The 23127-nt window shown below is 36.0% G+C and overlaps 1 protein-coding gene across 4 annotated transcripts in view; it reads left to right on the forward strand.

Moving 5' to 3' along the window:
* Positions 1 to 232: 232 nt before the first annotated feature.
* The window catches only part of tiam1a (TIAM Rac1 associated GEF 1a), a 70628-nt gene continuing 47733 nt past the window's right edge, over positions 233 to 23127 (forward strand). Inside the window, exons 1-5 of one of the 4 annotated variants that reach the window (XM_089126557.1) lie at positions 233 to 922; positions 1004 to 1018; positions 1156 to 1252; positions 1401 to 1663; positions 3254 to 3326. The gene's annotated coding sequence lies outside the window, so the exon portion shown is untranslated. Of the gene's footprint in view, positions 1019 to 1155; positions 1253 to 1400; positions 1664 to 3253; positions 3327 to 15104; positions 15312 to 23127 lie in introns of those variants that run through there. The other 3 variants (XM_089126556.1, XM_089126559.1, XM_089126558.1) reach the window with 3 other exon arrangements.

A 23127-nucleotide genomic window follows, 5' to 3' on the forward strand; every position in this document is an offset into this window, starting at 1 on the left:
CTTATATGCTGCGTTACCGTAATTACGAAATTTCCGTGGTTCCCTCCTCAGACTCGGATTTATGTGATTTTATCTATCAACACTAATACTATCAATGGTGAAATGAACCTGCAGCCGTCAAGTGGTACATCTGGAGTTCTGTAAGTTGTTTACATTCATTATTATTTTAATGTTAAGTGCTTTAGGACATGAGGTAATCGTCTCGTGATGCTTGCGTTTATGTGTTTTGAAGGAAGGTGGGATCTTAAGCTAGCCTGCTATTGTTAGCCTGTTTGAAATTACCTACTCTAGCTTAAAGGTCGGTAAGATTATTATATGTTTTTTAAATTAGGCTGATTTTTTATAAAATCTGTGTTTTTTTTAAAGTTTATCTGATGCTGTTTGGTCTTTTAATTATTTTTAAACTTATTATGTCCACTGTAGAGTTTTTCAGGACACCTGTTTCCTAGCAACACCTAGATGTCCTGGATCACAGTGGGAGGCGAGTGTGAATCTGAGGGGTTGTTTCGGTTCGATACTGACGTTACATAAGGGCCCCTGCGCTTCAAAGAACCTACAGTGATTTTATTGACTTTTTAGCCCTTGTTTTCGGGTTTTGGGCATTTAACACTTTTGATCATAGCCTATCTCTTTGTTACTTCTCGGTTTGTAACAGCTGAAATGGCATGCTTTTGTTTGATTAAGCTGACTCCAATTCTAGTTTTTAATTCAGATCTTGCATTTAAAGAGAAATATTGTGTGGTTCTTGAAGTTTTGAACATATTGAAGTTCCTTGAGTGTCAATAGGCTATCTGAGGTACCTTCAAAATGTTGCCCAGGATTTCTCCAGTTCAACCAAATGTCTCTTCTGATTTTTACAGTTTATTGGCTATGTTTCAGTCTGGGGATATATTTGGACCAATGCTAGATGTCTAAGCCATAGGTCAGATGCCATACATAGCCTCTATACTACAGGCCAGGGGTCATTTAATGCCTACTTTGACGGCAGAATCCTCCTGTCCAGACCTTTGCCCCTTAGGTATGTGTGTTATCCAGCCAGAATCTCTAAATAACATGTGCCTGTGATGTCTGAAGATGGAGGATCACTGTGTGGTCCACTTTCACTGGAGTTCTGTCACGTTTTTTACTGCCTGAGAAATTTTCCTCTCTGCTCAGCTCTTGGGATATGGCAGAAGTTAAGTGAAGGACACATAAAACAGACTTCACCTCTGGACTTTTATTGCACCCTTTTGAAGTTACTCTTCCTGAAACAGTGAGTTGACTCAAATATCATTCATTCCATCCCACATTTATTCTTTCATTGTAACTATTAACTGTTTCTGAGCATCTGAGCATGAGAAATTTTGAGTCAACATGCCATAACCCATATTAACTGTGTGTTTGACCTATTTGCTCCACAGATCAAGTGGATTGACTAACATCTGCTGTTATATGACCTTATGTGCTTGAACAAGAAAATCTGAAATGTGATACAAAAAGAAGAAAGTTATACACAGACCAATCAAATTTGCTGGCAAAAAAGCACCGACCCATTGAGGCATGGACTCTACAAGAACGCCGAAGGTGTCCTTGGGTATCAGGCACCAAGACATTTGGTTAAGTCCTGCAGGTTGTGAGGTGGAGCCACAGTGGAGCAAACTTAAAGGTCCAGCACATCCCACAGGTACTCAATTTGGATTGAAAACAAGGGAATTTGGAGGCCAGGTCAACACCTTGAAATCTATCTAGTTCCTCATACCATTGGCAAGGTGCATTATCCTGCTGAAAGAGGCCACTTCCACCAGCGAACACCATTGTGTACCTGGTTGGCAACAATGTTTGGGAGGTGGCACGTGTCAAATTTACGCATTTTTCTAAAAAAAAATCTCGCTCCACCGACTTGTCAAGGCACACGTACATGACTGATCCACTTGATGTAAAAGAAAACATTACTCATCAGACCAGGCTACCTTCTTCCACTGCTCCAAGGTCCAGTTTGGACCTTTGACAGTGCAGCAAAGTGTGATGCGCTGTGTATTGTGACACATTCCTCCCATAAACATCAATAAAACTTGTGCCACAGTAGACATTCTGTTGGCTCGGGCCAGACGGGATAGCCTTCGTTGCCATTGATGAGCCCTCAACACCTTTCGCTGGTTTGTGGTTTGTTTCTTGGACCACTGTTTAACACTGCTGACCAGGAACAACCCAGTCGCCTTGCCATAACAATTTGGCCCTTTGTCAAAGTCCCTCAGATTTGAAATTCCCGCCCATTTCTGCTGCACCCAACACATTGAGTATGAGAACTGATTGTTTGCTTACCATCTAATCCAACCAGACCTTGTTAGGAGATTATCAACGATATTCGCTTCACTTGTGACTGGTCATAAATAATGTTTTGGCTCATCAGTTTTTAAATATTGTATTTTTTATGTTTGTATATATAGAGCCCTATTAAAAGGCAGGCAAATGTAATAAAAAAAAAGTAGGCGTATATAAACTGACATTAACTGATTTGCAAAATTGTATACATCATCTTGCAAGTCAATTGATAAAATATAGTAAATTATATATTGTTTGTCAATTTAATTGGCGTTCAACTACTTTTTTGACATCAAAACTTTAGTAGGTTAAACTTGGCACACCATCAAAGGAATATGCTGATATCTAGTTACTCATTTTCTTATCGAAGTCTTGGCCAGTTCTCACAGCGGAAACTACAAAGCTTTTCCTTTGATCCTGTAGTCATGGGACACATATGCAGACAGAAACTGATTGCTGGTGTAAACTGACCTTAGCCAATCAATCAAAACAGTAGCCAATCGTTTTAGGCCTAGATGTATATGTTAAAGACCCATCCAGGGTCTCAAACAACAGTGGGAAACTGAGAATTAAACTAAATTACTTCAAAACTAATATAATCAACCCCCCCCCCCCCCCCCCTCTGATAAGAAAAAGCACAGTCCAGCTTCCTCAGTTGTAAACCGCAGCCACAATTCCACATGCCAGATGAGTGCAACTGAAAGACTTTGACTTTGTGAGACATTCCCACCATAGTGTAAACAGGAAGTGGAATAAAAAGGCCCCTCAGAGTTATTACTCAAGATGATAATAAGTTCAGAGTGTACTTGGCCAAGTCCTCAGTTTTACTACACAAGTCACTTTCATATTTGCTTTATTAGTATCCTGGGGGGGTTGAGGATTAGCTCCTTTAAATAGCAGTTATTTAAATGTCTAATTCAAACGCTAACGTACATGCAAATGACCGTTACAGGTGTGGCTGCACACAGGAGATCGCCATCGGACGAGGAAGAAAGAAACATGTTTACACCTGGAAATGTGTTGAGGTGAGTTGAGCTCTTCCCTTTTTATTAGTGTATGCACTTTACATTAATGAAAGTGGACAGATATAGAAAAACATCATTTATTTGGCCTGATTCATTTTATGTCGAATTAAGATGCGATATCCTTTGCAGAAGTCTGTTGTGTGGTATATGTGTTTTGTTTTACCACTGTGTTGATGTTTTATATTATACATATGTAATCTCAGGTATTTAAAATAAATGACATAAAATTAAATGAATGCTGAAAAAAATCAAATATAGCCTAATTATATATTTAATTTATCTTTTCAGCATTAATACAACACATCCAGATTACACAAATTGAATAAAATTTAATATATATATATATATATATGATATATAATGATATAAATGATATATGATATATAACTGTATTGTAAAGTGTTGTTATGTATATGTAACACTTTACAATACTGTTTCATTAGTTATTAGTTAACTGATTTATTTATGAATACGTTTTTATTTAGTATTTAATAACACTAACAAAGATTAATAAATACTAGTTCATAATATCATAAATGCTTGTTCATGTTAGTTATACATTAGCTAATGTTACCATGAGACCTTATTGTAAAGTGTAACCATATATATATATATATATATATATATATTGACCACACACACACACACACACACATATATATATATATATATATAGTAAAAAAAGATAATGATATATAAAAAAATTTAAAAAATAGCTGTTTCGATTAAATTATAATTACTAATAAAAATTATATTAATTTAGCATTACTTGGGCAGTGTGCTTAACTGTCATTGAAATAATGTCACAACAAAAAAATTCTTAACAGGAAATGGAAAAATGGAAATTTCTACGGTATTATCGCTTAAGGGTTGCATTCGTTATAACCAGGTTGGTGTAAAGCATCATGTTGGATACCAGAGGCGTTTTTCATTCCTGACCTCTGCTTTTTGGTTAAGGTTATTTCAGAGCTGGTAAAAACAGTCTTCTCCCTTTTTGTCTGAGTTCATTAGACAAGGGATGCAATTAGTGTCATCAACTGGAATGGGGGGCGTACTGAGAAAGAAATGAACACCTGGAGGCAAACGGGACAGTGGGTGGGGTTTTCCAGAGAGCAGGGGTGATTGGACAAAGCCGTGTGTGTGTGGATGTCTGCATCACTGATAACTCTCAGCATCCTTATGAAGCATTCGGATTCGGAATCAGCTCTGTTTAAATGCATAACACCGCTAGCAGACTTTCTTTTTTGTTTTGCTCTCATTTGTCCTTACAGACTATCTGTCTGTGGATTCTGTCCATGAGATGTGTAATCTTCTGACCAATTTTGAATTATCTTTTCAGGTTAGATCTCTAGGGGCAGAGGTTATTTCTCAGGATTTGTGCCAACTGTAACACTAGCCATTTATTTGAAGCAATTCATGTCTCGTAAGTGTCCTCAGCTGACCTTTCAGCCATGACTGATGTTTGAGAATGGGAATTACTTCTTTTATTGCTTTCTGTGTAGGGGGGTCAGTCTGTGCTATCTTAATAGAGATCATATGTCCCCACAAGGATAGTAAAACCTGAAATCATCAGAGCTAAGGCATAGATGATAGTTGTGCCTATATATATAAATTAAAAATAAAAATACAACATACAAATAAATAGGCGTATAGGCTTAAAATATTATTAATATCTCAATATAAAAACAAATGAAGTCAAAGGAAAGTTCCCTCTGTGATATATAAATGAATGCATGTTGGTAAATTCAGGTCTCAGAATAATGCTGTGGTTGGATAAAATATATGCAATATATAAAATCAAATATAGCCTAATATTCTGGCATGGATGTAAAACATTATTAATAGCTCAATATAAAAAAAAAACCGTTCCCGCCATGATAAAAAAATAAACATGTGTTGGTAAATTGTCAATCTGGCTTTATTTATTGAAGGCTGGGCCTAGATCAGCATCTTTAGGTATATCTTTAGGACAAACAGGCTGGTAAGAGTATATACATTTGCTTACTCAGCTACTGTGTGTGTGTGTGTGTGTGTGTGTGGCTGTGGCACTGGAGAACTCTGTGGGTGGTAAAGTGCAGGCTGTCCGTTTAAGGGAAGGATTATTCTTTTTTTCTTTCTTTTTTCCTTTGGGACAGGACATCAGTCCGGGTGGAATTTTTACCTTCTGATGTTTTAATCCCCCCGTTTCTCTCCATCTCTCCCTTCTTATGTCCCCTTTCTGCTATCCTCATCAAAATGATGGTTAAGCATCTCTCCAACACTAAGAAGTTTTGATGGGATTTCAGCCGCCCTGTATCATGTGGGGGTTTTGGTGCCTCGGAGAGTGTTTATCTGTGTTTGTTATTATTGCAGATGCTCATAACTCGATTTACAACTCTCGCATACAATATTTAATGAGAATCTTGTGCTTGTGTAAAAGTGTACAATTCAGAATATATTTATAGATGCCCATTTAATATTTGATGTAATTCAGCTTACTCGTTTCAAAATTAGTTCAAATTTTGAATGTAATTTAAAAGGAATTCATAATTTAAACATGTGCCTGAGTGAGAATTTCACACACATTTCATCCAGTTTGTCTCATCCAGAACTATAAGAGAGGTATTAGAGACAGATCACATCCTTTCTGCCTGACCTGGAAAGAAGAGATGGAATGAAAGAGAGAGAGAGAGAGAGAGTTAGGACAGTTGAGGAAAAAGGAAGTGAGAGAGATGCCAGGGGCGAATGCTCCAGTGTGCCGCTTCACTTTTGATTTGCATGCTCTATATCTCTGAGCACTTGTATCTGTGTTTTGTGTTGTACTGGCATGCAACTAGAGCAGAGCTATATTGTTCAAGTAACAATGATGAAAGATGACGAGAAAGATGCTTGGATAAATGTACAATCTTGGCTAGACTCTCAGATTCTACTTAAAGGGAAAGTTCACCCAAAAATGAAATTTGTTTTATCATTTACTCACCCTCATCTTGTTCCAAACCTGTATGAATTACTTTATTCTGCTGAACACAAAAGAACATATTTTATAAATATTTAGCCAGATATGTGGCTATTATTACAATATTAATTCTGACCGCAGACCCTTATCTCTACTGTTACATTTCACCAGCGTTTTCAGTTTGGGGATATTTTGTGGCCAACAAGAAATGCCATTCTGAAGATCTATGGTCTATGGTCACCACCTCGAAGAGCATGCACAGACAAGTCCAAATTAAACATGATTTAATGACTCGTAAATGTAAGTGCACATTGATGGCCTAAGACACGAAACGAGCGGTTTGTGTGGGAAAAAGAACAGTGTTTATATCGTTTTTACCTCTTGTTACCACCGCCACAAAGTGCTCAGATCACTTGGACGTGGCTGTGATTACAAGAGGTAAAAACGATATAAATACTGTTTGTTTTCTCACACAAACCGCTCGTTTCATGTCTTAGGCCATCAATGTGCACTTACATTTACGAGTCATTAAATCATGTTTAATTTGGACTTCTCTGTGCATGCTCTTTGAGGTGGTGACCATAGACCTGCATTATATGACTGACAGACAAGAACAGTTTGACCTAAAAATATCAAAAATGAAAATACTGCGGAAACGACGACACCTTTGTCTATTACTGTTTTCTTATGTTTTAAAATGTAATTTATTCCCGTGATGACAAAGCGGATTTTTTTTTTACTGGATCAGACATGAAGTAGTTACCATTTAGTATTTTTACAATCTAAGAAAAGTCCATAAGTGTACACCCAATAAACGGTTAATATGAGATCATTTTTTCATATTGATTTCTCAGAGGTGGTATTTTAAATTGCACATTGCATTGTGTTGTGTTTTAGGGTTGAAGGAAATGTCCGTAAACTTAACAGAAAAGTTCTGTTAATTTTCTGCCAGGACATTATCCACTTTTCTACAGATATTTCTCTTACTGTGTACAGAACCTCGATATTCCGTATAAAATTCCAATAATCCATCATCAGCCTGTAAGCTGTTAGTATGCTAAATACAAGACTACATGAAGCTCAGATTAACAGACATCACATTGAAGACCTCAAAGTCAAAGTCAACCCGGCCCTGTTCCTTTCCCTCATATTCATTTTGATTAGATTTGCATATTTCAATTTTAGAACATAAATTGCTCCATGATGTTGTTTGGTCAGGAACCACAAGCCCATCTTGGCATGTGTGCTCTCAGAATTAATTTTTTCTTAACCCCAGTTGGCCAGACCTCTCTTTTTCTGCATCACTTGAACGTTTGACTCGATCTGGAGCCTGGTCTTGTGTCCCAGGGGCTTTGATGTAAATTGGAGAGAATCTCAGCACTTGGACACTCCGTCTGGGCATCCAGCCTAATGAGTGTGGCCCGGGTCACCAACGCACCTCTCTTTGCCTCTCTCTTTCTCCCTGACCTTCTTCTCCATTATCCACCACACTGTCTCTTCTCTCCCTGAACTTCATTTTTCATTTCTTCCTCTTCTAAACACACATTCCATCCATCCTTTTGTTCATTGTCATACTCATCCCATTCATAATGCATCTCCCAGAGAAGCAAGACCTATGAAACCAGTGGTTTCCTGCCCTCAATAGACTTGGCCCACATTTTCAGCTTACTGTCAGATGTAATAATGGAGCAGTGCTCTTGCATTAGCTTGTCTGGTTAGAAGATGCCCATCAGCTTTACTGAGCTTAACTGAGGTTTGTGTAATTTATGAGGAACCACTCTGTGTATAAAGCTGCATCTAATATGCTGTTATATGAGGGAATGTAGTTTATTAATATTATTCTTGCATCTTCTCTAAAACACCTTAACACAATTATATAAATTTGTAGTTTGACAATATGATTATGAAATATTATTACTGTAAAAAATTATCTCTTAGAGATTTTTTTTTTCAATTACCTCTCCATTTTTCGTCTTTTCCGTAAAAATGTTATCTTGAACATTCTATTCTTACAAATATTCCCTCACTTTTCACAAAACTGTTTCAACATTCATAATAATAATAAATGTTTATCGAGCACCAAATTTAGCATATTAGAATTATTTCTGAAGGCTCATGTGACACAATTTAGTAATGATTAAAATTCAGCTTATACCATCACAGGAATAAATTACAATTTAATATATATATATATATATATATATATATATATATATATATATATTATATATATATATATAATTATATATTTATTTTGCCAACTGAAAATTAGTAGAAGATTTTTGTGATGAATTTATTGACTGAACTTTTTTTTTTTTTTTTTTTTGGTAACATTAATCTTTGTTAATATAAGTTTAAATACAGCTAATGTTAACTGTATTAGTAAATGTTGAAACTAATATGAACTAAGATTAATAAAGTTGTACAAGTATTGTTTATTCTTAGTTCATGTTAACTGAGGAAGTTAACTGATTTTAACTAATGAACCTAAAGTGTTACCATTTTGTGTTAATTTGTTTTTCTATGTATTCTTTTTTATTATTATTTCATTTTAAAAGGAGTCTCTTATATTTTGTATTCTGAATAGCAGTTTTAAGTTGAATATATGTTTTTCCAGTGGTTAAATGGTCCTGTTTGGATTTTAAACTAACAAAATGGCAATCTACATACGTCACAGAGGGTTTGTTTGTGCAAAACAACATTTATGGGTAAGATAACAAGTCTTTATTCCTCTATCTCTGTATTTATATCATAAATAATTTTTCTTGATGTTCTGAGGGCATCTGCTAGACTTTGTTAGCGCACACAGAGATCATTTTTATCGGTTGATAAGTCACATTCTGGGACATCACGCTCTGTCTTTTATCAAAGAAAGAATTTGCGTTTGTATATTTTGCTCATTCTTACTATCTGACAGATGCCAAAAATTTATTTTAGGTTCCTTTTTTCACTGGTCACTTCAAGTAAGATACTTGGCCAATATTATTTAATATAATAGTGTCAGACCCATAAATAAAGAGGGGGAAATGACAAATGGCCAATTGTTCCTGTCATGTTTAATGTTCTCTGCAATGATAAAGCCTTTTTAATAAGTTGTTGCTGTTTTTAGAATTCATGCTGTGATTCAGACTCTGTGGCTTTGGTCGCAGGTGTTGTTGAGGGGATTTATTCAGTTGTTTATCCAGGTGTCCTCTGTAGCCACAGGCTGACCGTGCCAACCTTGCTGTGGGGTGAGCAAGGGGACAGAGTTTCTCTCACAAATGATGGCGTACTCTACCTTTTTGTGTCATTGTGTGTTACCAGTGTTAACGTAAAGAAGACACTGACAGGTTGGGAGGTCTGTCAGAAGTTTAATTTCGAGTCTTTGAATGCAGGTTTTTTAAGTTTGTTGGCTTAAAGTTGTGCCTTTGTGTAGTTTATGCTAAGGTGCTTACTAAAGTATGTCCTAAATTTAAGTGTGACCTCACTTCCACGCTGCGATGTCTGCAGATGTGTGGCTTACCGGAAAGATAGGCCTGGGATGTGTGGAACCAGAATTAGATCCAGATATGGACACAGATCTCATTTTTATGTAAACTTTTGTGTTACATGGCGTAGCATGCACCGTATATGTATGGTGGGTTCAAAAGTGATCTAAGCAAATATATATATGTACAACGCATTCTCGTCCCAAATCGTCATCTATTGACACTTTTGACCATGCTTCAACATCCGACGCTTTAGGCACCCTTTAGCGTCAGTTAAATGACGCTATCCTAGGGCGTCATCTAACTGACGCTTTACCTTTAGCGTCAGTTAGATGATGCGGGTAGGTTTAGGTCTGGGGTAGGGTTAGACCACTTGGAAAGCGTCATCTAACTGACACTAAAGGGTGCCTAAAGCGTCAGGTTAGATGACGCATGGTCAAAAGCGTCAGTTAGATGACGCCTTGGGATGAGAACGGGCTGATATGTATTGGGGGTGAGTAAAAAATATAGATTTCTCGATTTTAATCGAGCGCTCATCTTCTTTTCCGCCTTAATAAATAAACATGAATGAGCATCTGAAAGTATATTAAAAGATATGTAGGCTACAACTTCTCGAAATCCGTATCATGACACATGGAATCGCTCTATCAGTGTTTCAACCGTGGAAAGACGTCAGTAAAACCTCTTGTAAACAATCATAAACTCGTTTGTCAGCTAGAAACTCTAGCGAGATCTTCTTCAATATTTAATGCATGTTTGAATAAATCTGGTTTCAAGTTTTTTTTTATGACAGCGACCATTTAAATGTTTATATTTCATATAACTTTATTAATATAGACATAAATGAAAGCATAATTTAAGTGTTTGTATAATCACTTAACTTTTACCTTCAATATTATAGTAGGCTAATGAAGACTATTGGGTACAACTGACACCCATAGTTTACAGCATTAGTTGATAGTCAGATTTGTTTTCCTTCAGAAAATTTTGCAATGTATTGTACCGATTTACAAAATAATCATTGTTGAATCGAATCGAATTGCAAGCTTGTGAATCGGAATCGAATTGTAAAATTTTGTGTCAATACCTAGCCATAAAATGTATATTCAGTATACAGCATATATATATATATATATATATATATATATATATATATATATATATATATATATATATATACTGTATATATATATGAAGAGTTCAGATGCAAAAGCCTCTAAGTGCCATTTAACATTTTCTTCTAGAATGATCATTTTTATCAAACTTGTATATTTAAGTTCAGTGATTTCACTTAAATGGCAATGATAATTACCTATTAATTGTTATTTAAGTGAAATTACTGAACTTAAATATACAAGTTTGATAAAAAAATCATCATTAAAGAAGAAAATTTCAAATGGCATATAGAGGCTTTTGCATCTGAACTCTTCATATATACACACACACAGTATATCCATCCATCCAAATGTTTCTTCTTATAGAAGCTTCTTTTCTTTCTGGTTGTGAATTCTGATTAAAACCATCTGAACGGAATAATCTGTGCTAATCAGAAGCATTACGTCAGTGAAAGAGAAGAAGGGACAAAGAGGTGGGATGCTCTTCCCTCATTCCATCTTTCCCTTCACCGTTTTTCTCTTTAACTCTCTCAATCTCTACCTGTCATCTTTAACCGATTCTTATTGTTGTTTCTCTATCCCCCTCAGCCACCTGCTCCCTGTTTCAGTCTCTTTTATCAGTTTGAGTCAGTGAAGATGAGAGATTGGCAGTCTTACCTGCTCTATTGTGTGTGACGTTCTTCTTATAGAAGCTTCTTTTCTTTCTGGTGGTGAATTGTGATTAAAACCATCTGACGGGAAGCCTCAGCCTACCTGTCTGTGCAAACACAATGAGATTTCTTATCAGCTACAAGTCTTGCTTTGGAAATTTAAAAAATGTCCAGCTCACTTTAGTAGTACATTCCATATTTAATGTCAAATGGAAAAAACAAGTATCTGGACTTTGAGTATCTGCACTAAGGTTGTAGGTGATTTCTGGTTTCCACAGCCTTTTTTAAAAATTTTATTTTATTTTATTATTTGCCCACTGAAAATTAGTGGACAGTTATTGTAATGAATTTATTTATTTTTTTTCATTTATTTTTTTCAATTTTTAATTTAATTTTAAAAGGAGTCTCTTATGGTCACCAATGCTAAATTTATTTGATAAAAAAATCAAATCACATGATCCTTCAGAAATCATTCATATATGCTAATTTGCTGCTCAAGAAACATTTCTTATTATTATCAATGTCAAAAACAGTTGTCCTGCTTAATATTTTTGTGATGCATTTTGATACATATTTTTTTCAGATGTTTTTAATTAATAGAAAGATAAAAAAAATAAATGTCTTTACTGTCATTTAAAAGCATTCATTTATTAAAAAAAACATTTTATATTGAGCATGTGGTTTCTTGATCAAGAATAGCTTTGTACTTGCAGGAAGTTATGATAACACTTACGAATGTGTATTTGAGAAGGTTTATTTTAGGTATGTGTATTTAAAAATCTGACTGACAATGTGCTAGACACTGGAGAACAGAGTACAGGTGGAGCATCTCACACCTCGATTCGTTATTCTGTGTGCTTGTCTAAACACGTTCACGGCGGCTTTATTCAAATCATTCTAGAATGGCAGCCTGCCAATCATCAGTGACTGATATTTAGCCAATGGGTTAGGAGAACTCTATAGATACAGTGGTCGGTAGGGAAGAACTTGTGTTTGTGGGTAAATCTTCCCCAAACGTAAATCTTAGATACAAACGTCATTGTGATTCCTTGGAGCTTGTTTGCTGTGTGAATGTCACCAACACCCCGAGGAGAGAAGGTGTGTCGGATTATTTGTGAGAAGTTGTTTAGTTGGTAATGAAAAGCAGTCAAGACATCATCTATTTCTCCACGCCTTTCTTCGTGCACAGACATGTTCGGCTCTCACGGTCGATGCATTTCAGGAGAATGCACCTTAAAACCAGCAGGGGCTGTCCGATGATGCACATCCCTTTAAAATCTCTTCAAATTGAAATATATTGTAATGCCCTGAAGGGTTCGAGCTTAAAAAAAGGATGGCGGACTTCTGAAGCCTTGTGTAAGGAACAAACTGAGTCTGTTCCTCAATTTGGCTCTGAAGAACATTGATTCAATTATCCAGTCGAGAGAAGCGAATAATGCCTGTAAATCAGTACATTTCATAAAGGGATCATTCAGTCTGGTTTAGTGAACTGGTTCAAAATGACAAAGAAAAGATCCGTTAGTTCCCTAATCAGAAATGATTGTGAATGGCAAACTTCAGGCCTGACCCAGAGACACTTTACCAGAGTGACAACCAGCCTAATGTTTCTGTTTGTCACTGATTGCTCGTCTCTAAGCCTGTGACGGTGTATATCCGCTTGTGATTGTGCATGTCTATAAATATGTAAGCATATATCTAAACTGGTTTGAAACCCAGACAGAGGCTGTACATTTTTTCCCCCTTGTCTAGGCTGAGTATAATCTGATCATTAGTGTGACACAACAGCATGAAGGGGTTAGTTCTGTGGAATGCACATGCATACATACTCCTATTGGTTCTATTCAGTAGGTTTTATAAGCACTGGTTACTCATTGACCACCATTTACAGTGGGATCTCTGAAATAATAATACTAGTTCTTTGTGCAGGGTCGGCTCTTAGCAGCTTGCCGTGGGTTAAATCCCTGATCTCCAACAACTAGGATCAGTGTGGAGTTTCCCACGCCCCCCCCTCTCCCACTGATATACTAGCCAGAGGCGAATATGACCCACAGCATTGCACAATATCTCTGTTTTCAGCCATAAATCCAAAGGGAAAACAGGCAATGTTCTCTCTATAGGCCTGATATGTAATGTGTTATGGACTTTGGTCAGGCAGGCTAGACACCATATTCAATTTTACACAAATGAGGTTGTGAGGGAGATAAAGTTTGTTCAATAGATTGCATTGTTGTATATCTTGGTGTTGATAGTTCAATCAATGCAACATTGAAAATGCTTACTTTCTAAAATCTGACAAAAAGCATGGGTTTTAAAATAGACATGACATGGAAATACTTTATTGGTGTTTTTTTATTTATTTTTTATTACATACAATTTTCCCAAAGCATAAGTACACTGTAAAAAAATATTTTCAAGATTTGTTATCACAACATATTTTCTTTTGTCAAATCAACTTTATAATAATTTATTTAGTTGAGATAACTTATTATTTTGAGTTTCTGATTATTAAATTGTATTAACTCACTTTTTCCAGTTCAATCAACTTAAAATTTTAAGGCAACCCAGGTTACTTACTTTTTTAAGTTAAACCAACAATAATTTTTTTACAGTGTAGTAATCACATTTTTTTTTCTTTTGTCAAATCAACTTAAATCATTTATTTAGTTCAGATAACATATAACTTTGAGTTTCTGATGATTAAATCATTCTCCTTCATTGTATTAACTCACTTTTTCCAGTTCAATGAACTTAAAATTTTAAGGCAACCAGGTTACTTACTTTTTTAAGTTAAACCATCAATATTTTTTTTACAGTGTACATAAAACTTTAGCAGTAAAAAGTTTTTATTAAAACTTTTTTAAGCTATAATTTGTTTTAACTATAACCTTACCCAATTATGTTGCAATGAAATATTATTTTTCTTACATAATACCACAACATACCGTTTTAAAGTTAAAATTGTATTTCATTTTATATATTTTCTCACATAATAACATGATGCATGAATTTTTATTACTGTACTGTACACTGTAAAAAAAATATTTTCAAGATTTGTTATCACATTTTTTCTTTTGTCAAATCAACTTAAATAATTTATTTAGTTCAGATAACATATTATTTTCAGTTTTTGATGATTAAATCAATCTCCTTCATTGGATTAACTCACTTTTTCCATTTGAATCAACCTTAAAATTTTAAGGCAACCAGGTTACTTATTTTTAAGTTAAACCAACAATATTTTTTATTAATTGCATTCCAATAAAATAAATAGTTATTTTTTTACTTTATAGTAAAATAATTCAAATGTGTCACACATGTTATGCATGTTTGTGCTTGTGTGGGACTTGTGTACACAAGTGCGTTATCTTAGGGTCTCACAGGCAAGCAATTTAAAAGGAAACGGGGTGTCTCAAAGCTTAGGGGCAAAGACCCAGGCTGCGTGCTGGCAGATACTGTTGATCCAGAGGAGGTGAAATGAGAAAGAGAGAAAGAGGGGGATGTGAGAAAGGGGGAGGAGAAGCAAATGGAGGAACGGGGAGGGTTGAGCAAATGGGTGAAAAAGAAAGCGAGAGAGAGAGAGAGAGAGAGCGAGCGCACACACACCCCTTTCTGCACTCTCAGTGGACAGACTCATCCTCACATGGTTGGAGTGAGTGTGTTGTGGAGTTCTAATAGATGAGGAACACAGAGACACGCAGGATTACGTCCAGTACTTGGAGAAGGCATTACCTGTTTGAAATGCGCTAGGAGATACTCAAATTGCTGATGTAAGGATACTTTACTGAGTAACAAAAACGGACCTAGGATTTACCTGTGAGGTATGCCACACTAACAGCTGTATTTCCATGCTGTTTACTGTTTTTCAGAGATGTCTTTGCAATTAGACATTAGTGTCTGTCTGTTGGACCGTCTCTGGGTCCCATGTGCCTGTGCTCGAGTGGACGGCTGACAGTGATAAATGCCACATTGCTAGGTTAATAAGGTTTACTCACCATAGAGGCTTTGAAATTCTGTCTTATGTTGGACAATCAGTTAGCTGTGTGTTTAAGTGTATGTGGGGTTTGCTTTGAGAGGTCTCTAAAACAAATGGTTCTGTGGTTGTAAAACCCTTCATCCAGACAGAAATGTTTGGAAGCCAAGGAGGAGGATCCGTCAGTGTATTTTCTCTCTCACACATGCTGCCTTTGTGTGTGCGTGTGAATTTTCTCACTGGACGGAGTCAATCTTCCCAGTTTGCTCTCTGTTTTTGCTGTTCTGTCACAAATTGACTTTAGTATTAACAGTATTAGTTCTGAATGTATCTGTCAATACTCAGAGATTTGGTGTGTGCAAGAGTCACTCTGAATTGTTTCCTGTGGTACCTTATATGCCTCATTTAAAAGTTTTACACTAAAACACAAAAGCAGTTCCAGTCAAGTGTGTGTTTCTGTGTAGGAATGTGTTTGTGTGTGGTCTACAGTTCTGTGGAATTTGATTCATTGTGATGAGATTCTGAGGAAAGATACTAGAGATAACACTTGAAAGACAGCTAAGTCAAATACGACACATTCGATGTGTTTGAGAACCATCAGAACTGAAAGAAAGACCTTGAAGCATTGGATCACCAACATTTCCTCTGGGTTGTCTAGGCTCACGGGGTCACTGTTGTGGGTCTCGGCTGTTTCCAGTCAGACAGAGATGCAGTCGCCTGAGGTCTCTCAGTGGTCTAGTGTCTTTATGAATGAATAAACTTAGAGTGCGCTGTGGAGGAACTCAGACGGGCCGAACAAAGACTCCTGCATACTTCACTATAGCTGCAAACAATGAACCACACTCTCACGCCACGATATAACTGGCCTCCCCCCTCAGGAACAGGCTGGACAGAGACTACCTGTCTCCTTTAAGAGCTCATATCTGGACTTTATCATGTGCATCTGTCATATGCGTTTTAATCTATGGATTATTAGACTCAATAAACTCACTTTAAAACGGGCTGCTGTGCTATCACACAGTCAGATTGATTTCCATGCGCAGTAGCTTTGTGGTTTAGGTCAATAAGTAGCAGATAAGATTGTTATTCAAATACTGAGCAGGTAAATCAAGACACTGAAATGTAGAAATGTAAAATACAGGAGATTCTTTTGGGAATTGCAGACCTTGCGGTATTGGTTATTCAAGTAAAATGGGGCATGTGTGTTCAAGCATGAGTGTGTGTCATTAGTCATGTGTTATAACACTTCAGTAGTCTGATAATATACTATATTTGTATAGAAGTGTGCTTGTGTGTATATATGATGGCTAAATAAGGCAATAATGTTGTTTGGCTTTGCTCTGTAAGTGTGTTAAGTGGAACTAAGTAACAGAATGGCTTCTCTGACCCTCAGGGCATTTCTTGCTTTTTCTACCCCACTGGAGCAGAGGGCATCAGGGTGAAATGTGGGGGGTAGAGAAGCTGTGTGTGTGTGGGGGGGGGAGATTTGGCTTAAATGGGTCACAGCACCACCACAGCATGTTTAAAGTATACATTAACGAAGCTAATGAAATAGATGAGGAGATGAAGAGTGAAAGCAAGGTTTTATGTGTATTACATTTGTTTGAACGAGAGATATGCTAGCCCTTAAAGGTTTGGGATCAGGAAGAGTGTATTGCCATCACAGGAATATATTAAAAATATATAAAAATAGAAAGTTATTTTGACTGTATTGTAATAATATTCCACAATATTACTGTTTTTATTGTATTTTTGATTTTGATTTATTCTGTACTGTTTCAATATTCTGGTCTTTTATTGGTATGATTGTTTAAAATGGGTCAGAAAAGTTAAATAAATATGTGAATTGCAATATATTCTTGTATAGACCTGACATCCACCTGAATTTGAATGTTATAGAAAGTTGTTTGGAGAGTTTTCCCAAGGTATTTATATCTTATGCATTTCTAAACTCGGATACTAAATAGTTTCATGATGTTTTTTCAAGCAGCGATAAAATACAGTTTTCTCTGACAGCTTATGACTGAATGGATGAAACAAAATAAAATGCATAAAAACCTTATGGATTATCTGTGACGTTTTGGCTTCTGTAAACCCACCAGGAACATTCTGTGTTGATTGAGGTATTATAATCCTCATAGATGTGTGCGAGACCTGACAGATATTCCCCATTTTCTCCTGCTAATGTGTGTTTGTCCTCTATTCATTCAGCATGTCCTCCTCTTTCAATATTAGCAGTTGACGGTGATTGTTTAAGCGTTAGCGTAGACCCCCAGGAGGAGAAGAGGAGGGGGGTAGTGGGGAAAAAAATGAATTAGCATACATACATTTGTGGCTTTTTAAAAATGTTGGTGTGTGTGTGTGTGTAGCTTTTGCTATTCGAGAGGGGTTGACATTTTATATTCAAACATTTATGGTATACCATCTTTCCTCTAAGGCCACAGTGTCAGACCTTTCCCCTTTAACCTCTATTAAAGGCAGGAGTTTTTCCAAGTACTGTACTTTTGTTTATAAGAACATGCCTACAGTAAGGGTGTGTATGAGAATGTCTTTCTGACGTTCAAATGTCATATCCATTCGTAATGGATGTAATGCAACAGGCGTCTTTTCTTCTTTAAATCCTGTAGAACCAGAAAAATTACATTTCTAACCTGAAGGCAGGAAGACACTCGCACATTGCACTGTTTCTGAAGTCCCTTTCCATGAGGAAGTGATTACTGCAAAGCCAAAACTCAAACAAAGTAGTGGTGCACATATGGATATGAAGTATGCACGTGTGTATTTAAAGACTAGTTTGGTGATCTGTGTGAGAGGGGGTCGCAGAAAGTTCTACATCGATCATTTGTTAAACAATTTTAGTCTCAACATTTATCAAGTAAAATCCACAACCGTTTTACCTTTTCAATCGACCTGTCACTACAAAAGCATTGATCTGACACTTTTCGGATCACTTTAATCTTTGAAGATCTTCAGACCACAAGCCTGTTGAGACAGGCCACACAACTGCAGGCAAACCAGAGATCACTTGCGCATTCACTTAACGACTTTAACGAGGTGATTAACAAGAATAATGTTGAAGAAAGAGTGATAGGGAGGGTTGCAAAGAGAGAAAGGGGGTTGTTGGGGATTAACCTGAACCTTTCCATTCTGCTAAATTTTTGTGAGTATCAGTCTCAAAGAAAAGAGGTAGTCTGTCCTTGAGGGCATTGGTCACACTGATGTTGTTCCAAACCTCTATTACTTTCTTTCTTCTGCAGAGCACAAAAGATATTTTGAAAAATGTTTTTGGACAAATAATGAAAGTAAATGGGGTCTAAAACAACTCAAACTTTAAGGAACTTTATTGTATGGACAAAAAAAAAAATTTTTAGGGCTGTCAAATGAATAATCATGATTAATCACATCTAAAATAAAAGTTTTTGTTTACATGATATATGTGGGTGCACTGCGTATGATTATTTTATATATAAGTACAGACACATGCTTGTATATATTTAATAAATATGTTCATATACTGTATATAGATTTATGTATAATTTATATTATATATAAATATGAATATTTATATATAAATAATATTTTTTTCTTAAATATACATGCATGTGTGAGTATTTATATACATACAAAATAATTATACACAGTGCACCCACATATGTCATGTAAACAAAAACTTTTATTTTGGATGTGATTAATCATGATTAATGATTTAACAGCCCTAATATTTTTACAAAAAAAAACAACAAAATACACACACATATATATGTATATATATATATATATATATATATATATATATATATATCTTGTATATCTTAACTGAGTGAGTTTAATTTTCGATGATTTCTAATGCTATTTTTTATTTTTTTTATTTGTAAGAGTCTTAAATTGTTGTCTCAAATCATATTGAAGCATTATTGATATATTTTTATTATTATTTTCAAAAAAATTATTTTCTCAACCTGAGCTTTTGTATGGCTTCAGAACACCACTTTTATGATACCTTTATAGTTTTTTTGTTGTCATTTTTGAGCTTTACAGCCTCAATCCGTCTTAACTTTCACTTTATTAAAAAGAATATCTAGATTTTTTTCAAAAAGTCACATTTGTGTCCCATGTAAATGATAACAAAATTTTGTAGGCGAACTATCCAATGCTACTTGATCCAACATGTTCCTCTATATGTTACTAACATCCTTTCAGTTGGAGCATAAAAGAGACTCCTCTTCAGCATGGGTCAACGGGGGAGAATAGATTGGTTCTCTCAATATCCTCTACTGACCTGGAAAAGATCTGGTCTCAGGCTGAAAGGAATGACTGCAGTTGCATGCTGGTCTATTTTTTCCCTCTAAATTAGCTTTTTTAAGTAGAGACTTGAGTGTCTTCATTCTTGCCTTGTGGCGTGCGGGTGCAGGTTTTGTTGAGCTCCTTCCGCTTCTTTGGCACAGAGGAGAGGTTGTGTGGATGAAAGCAGCCTCTTGCTTTCAACAAAAGCTTTTTCTCTGGTTCCAGCAACATGCGGCATAAATGCCCAGGCTATGAAGCTTCAACATGGTTTTTACATACAGCAGGGTCAGAGGATTGCAGTAATATAAAGTCACACAAACGTAGTGCCTGGGGGCACCATGGTCCTATTTGAAAAACATTAGACTCTGAATGCACATTTTCTTTTTGTGAGCTTGCTGGTGAAAGACCTCCAGGCAGGGTAACATAAAAAATATCACAGAAGTAATGTTGGAATCCTGGCTTTTTATTTATATTTAACTAAACTAGAACTATAGTAATAGTGTATAATCTGTGGCATAGTGTAGCCATATTCTACTGTAATATTGAATTTGATTTTCCCCATGTGGTTCACTATAATGTTAGTCAAGGTTGTTGTCCAACAGGCAAGTTACAGCTATTTCTATAGCACTTTAAAAACAACAAATATTTGCTAAAGTGCTGTACATATTTTGTACAGCACTTTCGCATTTGTTGTTCGTCACCTGCGGGGTACCTCAAGGCTCTGTTCTGGGCCTTTTTTGTTTTCTTTATTGCATAACAGTGCATACTATTGTTATGTAAGCAATACTTAGCTGATGTATTAATGTTTTTTTTTCACACTATGCTTTTGTATGGCTTCAGAAGACCACTTTTATGATACTTTTATATTTTTTTGATGTCTTTTTTGTTTTTTGACAGCCTCAGATTTATCAGATGGTAGTCGGGAATTAGTAGGTAACATAGCATTGCATACTATTGTTGACCATACCTTTCTCCTAAACTCCTAGCTCCTAAACAACAAGACTGCCTTAAAATAATTAAAAGTTCAGTGGATGAAGATGTTTTCGTTTAAGCCATCTTGACTTTATACTTAATGGATGTTCGTAAATGTGGGCAGTCATTTGTTTATGTGCTCATTTATGGGCGTGATGTCAAAACTATGGCAATATCTACATTTTGTAGATTCCACAAATGGTTTTGTTGACTGGGAAGGGAACTTTGAGTTGTTAAACGTTACATACAGATGTCCTTCTGATGTATATAAAAAAATGCTTAACTGCTAATGCTAATCATTCATTGGCTGATTTTGGCAGAATGAGCAGTCTTCTCATTAGCAGTCTGGTAAAGTGTGTTCACTGCTGACGCACTTTGATGAGACACCTTCTGTGGGACATGACAGCCTGCTGAGGGGGCGAAATAGAGGACTACAGTGTATATGGTTGGGTATGTGAGTGTGAGTGTTTTTTGGCCATGCATTGGCGCTATGTGTGTGAGATGGAGGTGGTTTTTAGACGTTGAAGTTGGTCAGCAGTAACTCTCACTCACTAAATAGTGTCTGGCACTGATATGGTAATGGGGTATTGATTTGTAGTGAATTGGCCGGTGGCATATGTGTGCTTTAGAAACAGCTCTATTGTGTCTCTCTGGTAAAAGGCTCTGGTAATAGGCTGAGTGTCACTAGCACACACACACAGACACAAAATACCATGATGAAGAGATAAGATTCATTGCCTTCCCACTGTAAAGAAATCATGGAGGGTATGGACACTTCTTGTAAAGGTCAAATAAGAGAATGGCACAATGTTGAAAAATAAACCATTATTTTTTTCATACATTGTAGTATTTTATTTTCATTATTTTGTCTCGAAATTATTTTTATTTCTATTGTCGCAATGATTATTTTCATACCTGTTTTTATATTTTATTTTATCTCTCTTTACAAATGTAACCTTATATTGTGTTTCAATGAACCAATATTTTATTTGATCTCATTACTAAATATGTTATTTTTATTGTGTTGCAGTGAACCAATATTTTATTTTATTATCTTTATCCCTCATTACAGAATCATATTTATCCTCGTTGTTTTTATTTTTTTTGTTTTATCCAACATTAGCCTGAAATTAGAATATTCTGAAAGCTATACTTCTCAAGAGCTTTCTGTCTGTCTTTGCTTTTGTACCTTTTTTGTCTCTCTGTTGTTTGCGTGTGACATTTCTGCCCTTTCAGGGCCCGAGTCTTTCAACTCCCAACTCTTTTTTTTTCTTCTCTTCTTTCGTTTCTTAAAGGAGCACATTGTTTGTGAGGTTCTGCTTGTTGACGCAGGTGCAAAAAAGAAGCAAGAGAATAAGAGAGTCAAAGAATGAGAGAATGACGGAATCCCGGCAACTCACGATTACCCCTCCTTCTCAAATGAAGTCTCGCAGGCCTTAAAAGATGGCTTGAGGCCTTATGAACACATTCATTTCCTCTCTCTCTAGACCTGTCAGGGCTTGTAGGTTGTTCTCATCAGCTGTAGAAGTTTCTGTCCGTTGGTCTCAGGTGTGCTGAGGAAGGGCTGTAGCACCGGTGTGGCTCCTCCACCCCTCTTTTCCTTTCCATTGGGGCTTCCTGCCAGATGAGAAGAGCCCTGGGCTCCAAGCCAAAGCATAATCCTACCTCTCATTCACTGTCAGCAGCAGGAATCCCAGAGCTATAAGTGCTTGTGCTCGTTCTGGATGTGTGAACTGTCAACATTAGTGGCCATTCTCTCTGCAACCCTCATGTGTGCATTGAGAGTTTGTTCAACCTGAGCTTGCCACAGTGCTGTGGACCAGACATTAGAAAAAATGTGAACTTTACAAGTCTTTTCTCTCTGAAATATGGTGTCTTGGATTTTTTTGGATTTTTTTTCTTGGAATTTTGGTGTCTTGGACTTAAGGTCAGTGAATGGCTTGGCGTGTTGTACTGTGGTGCTCATAGGGAAAACATAGTTTTGAATCACGCTTCAAAGACAGGCATTTTTTTGTCACTCAGTCTCCATCTCAGATCCATTTAGTTGGTTGTTGTCCAAAAAAAAAAAAGATTTTTACAAACCAAAATATCCATTTGGATGTGGTTTGAAATCTGATGATTAAAACTACAAATTTCATATATATATGGCAATGAATCAATATAACAATAATTTTTAATTTTTGTTGCAATGAACCTTTATTATTTCATAATTGTGTTATTTTAATATTTTAATTTCATACGATTTTTTAAAACTTATTAAAGGGATAGTTCACTTTGAAATTCATTTTTGATATGTTTTAGCTTACCTCTAGGTCAAACCATTGTTATCTGTCAGTCATATAATGTAGGTATATGGGGTCCACCTCAAAGAGCATGCACTGAGAAGTCCAAATTAAACATGATTTAAT

Source organism: Pimephales promelas, chromosome 23, assembly GCF_988280905.1.
Source record: "Pimephales promelas chromosome 23, fPimPro1.hap1.1, whole genome shotgun sequence".
Taxonomy (NCBI): domain Eukaryota; kingdom Metazoa; phylum Chordata; class Actinopteri; order Cypriniformes; family Leuciscidae; genus Pimephales; species Pimephales promelas.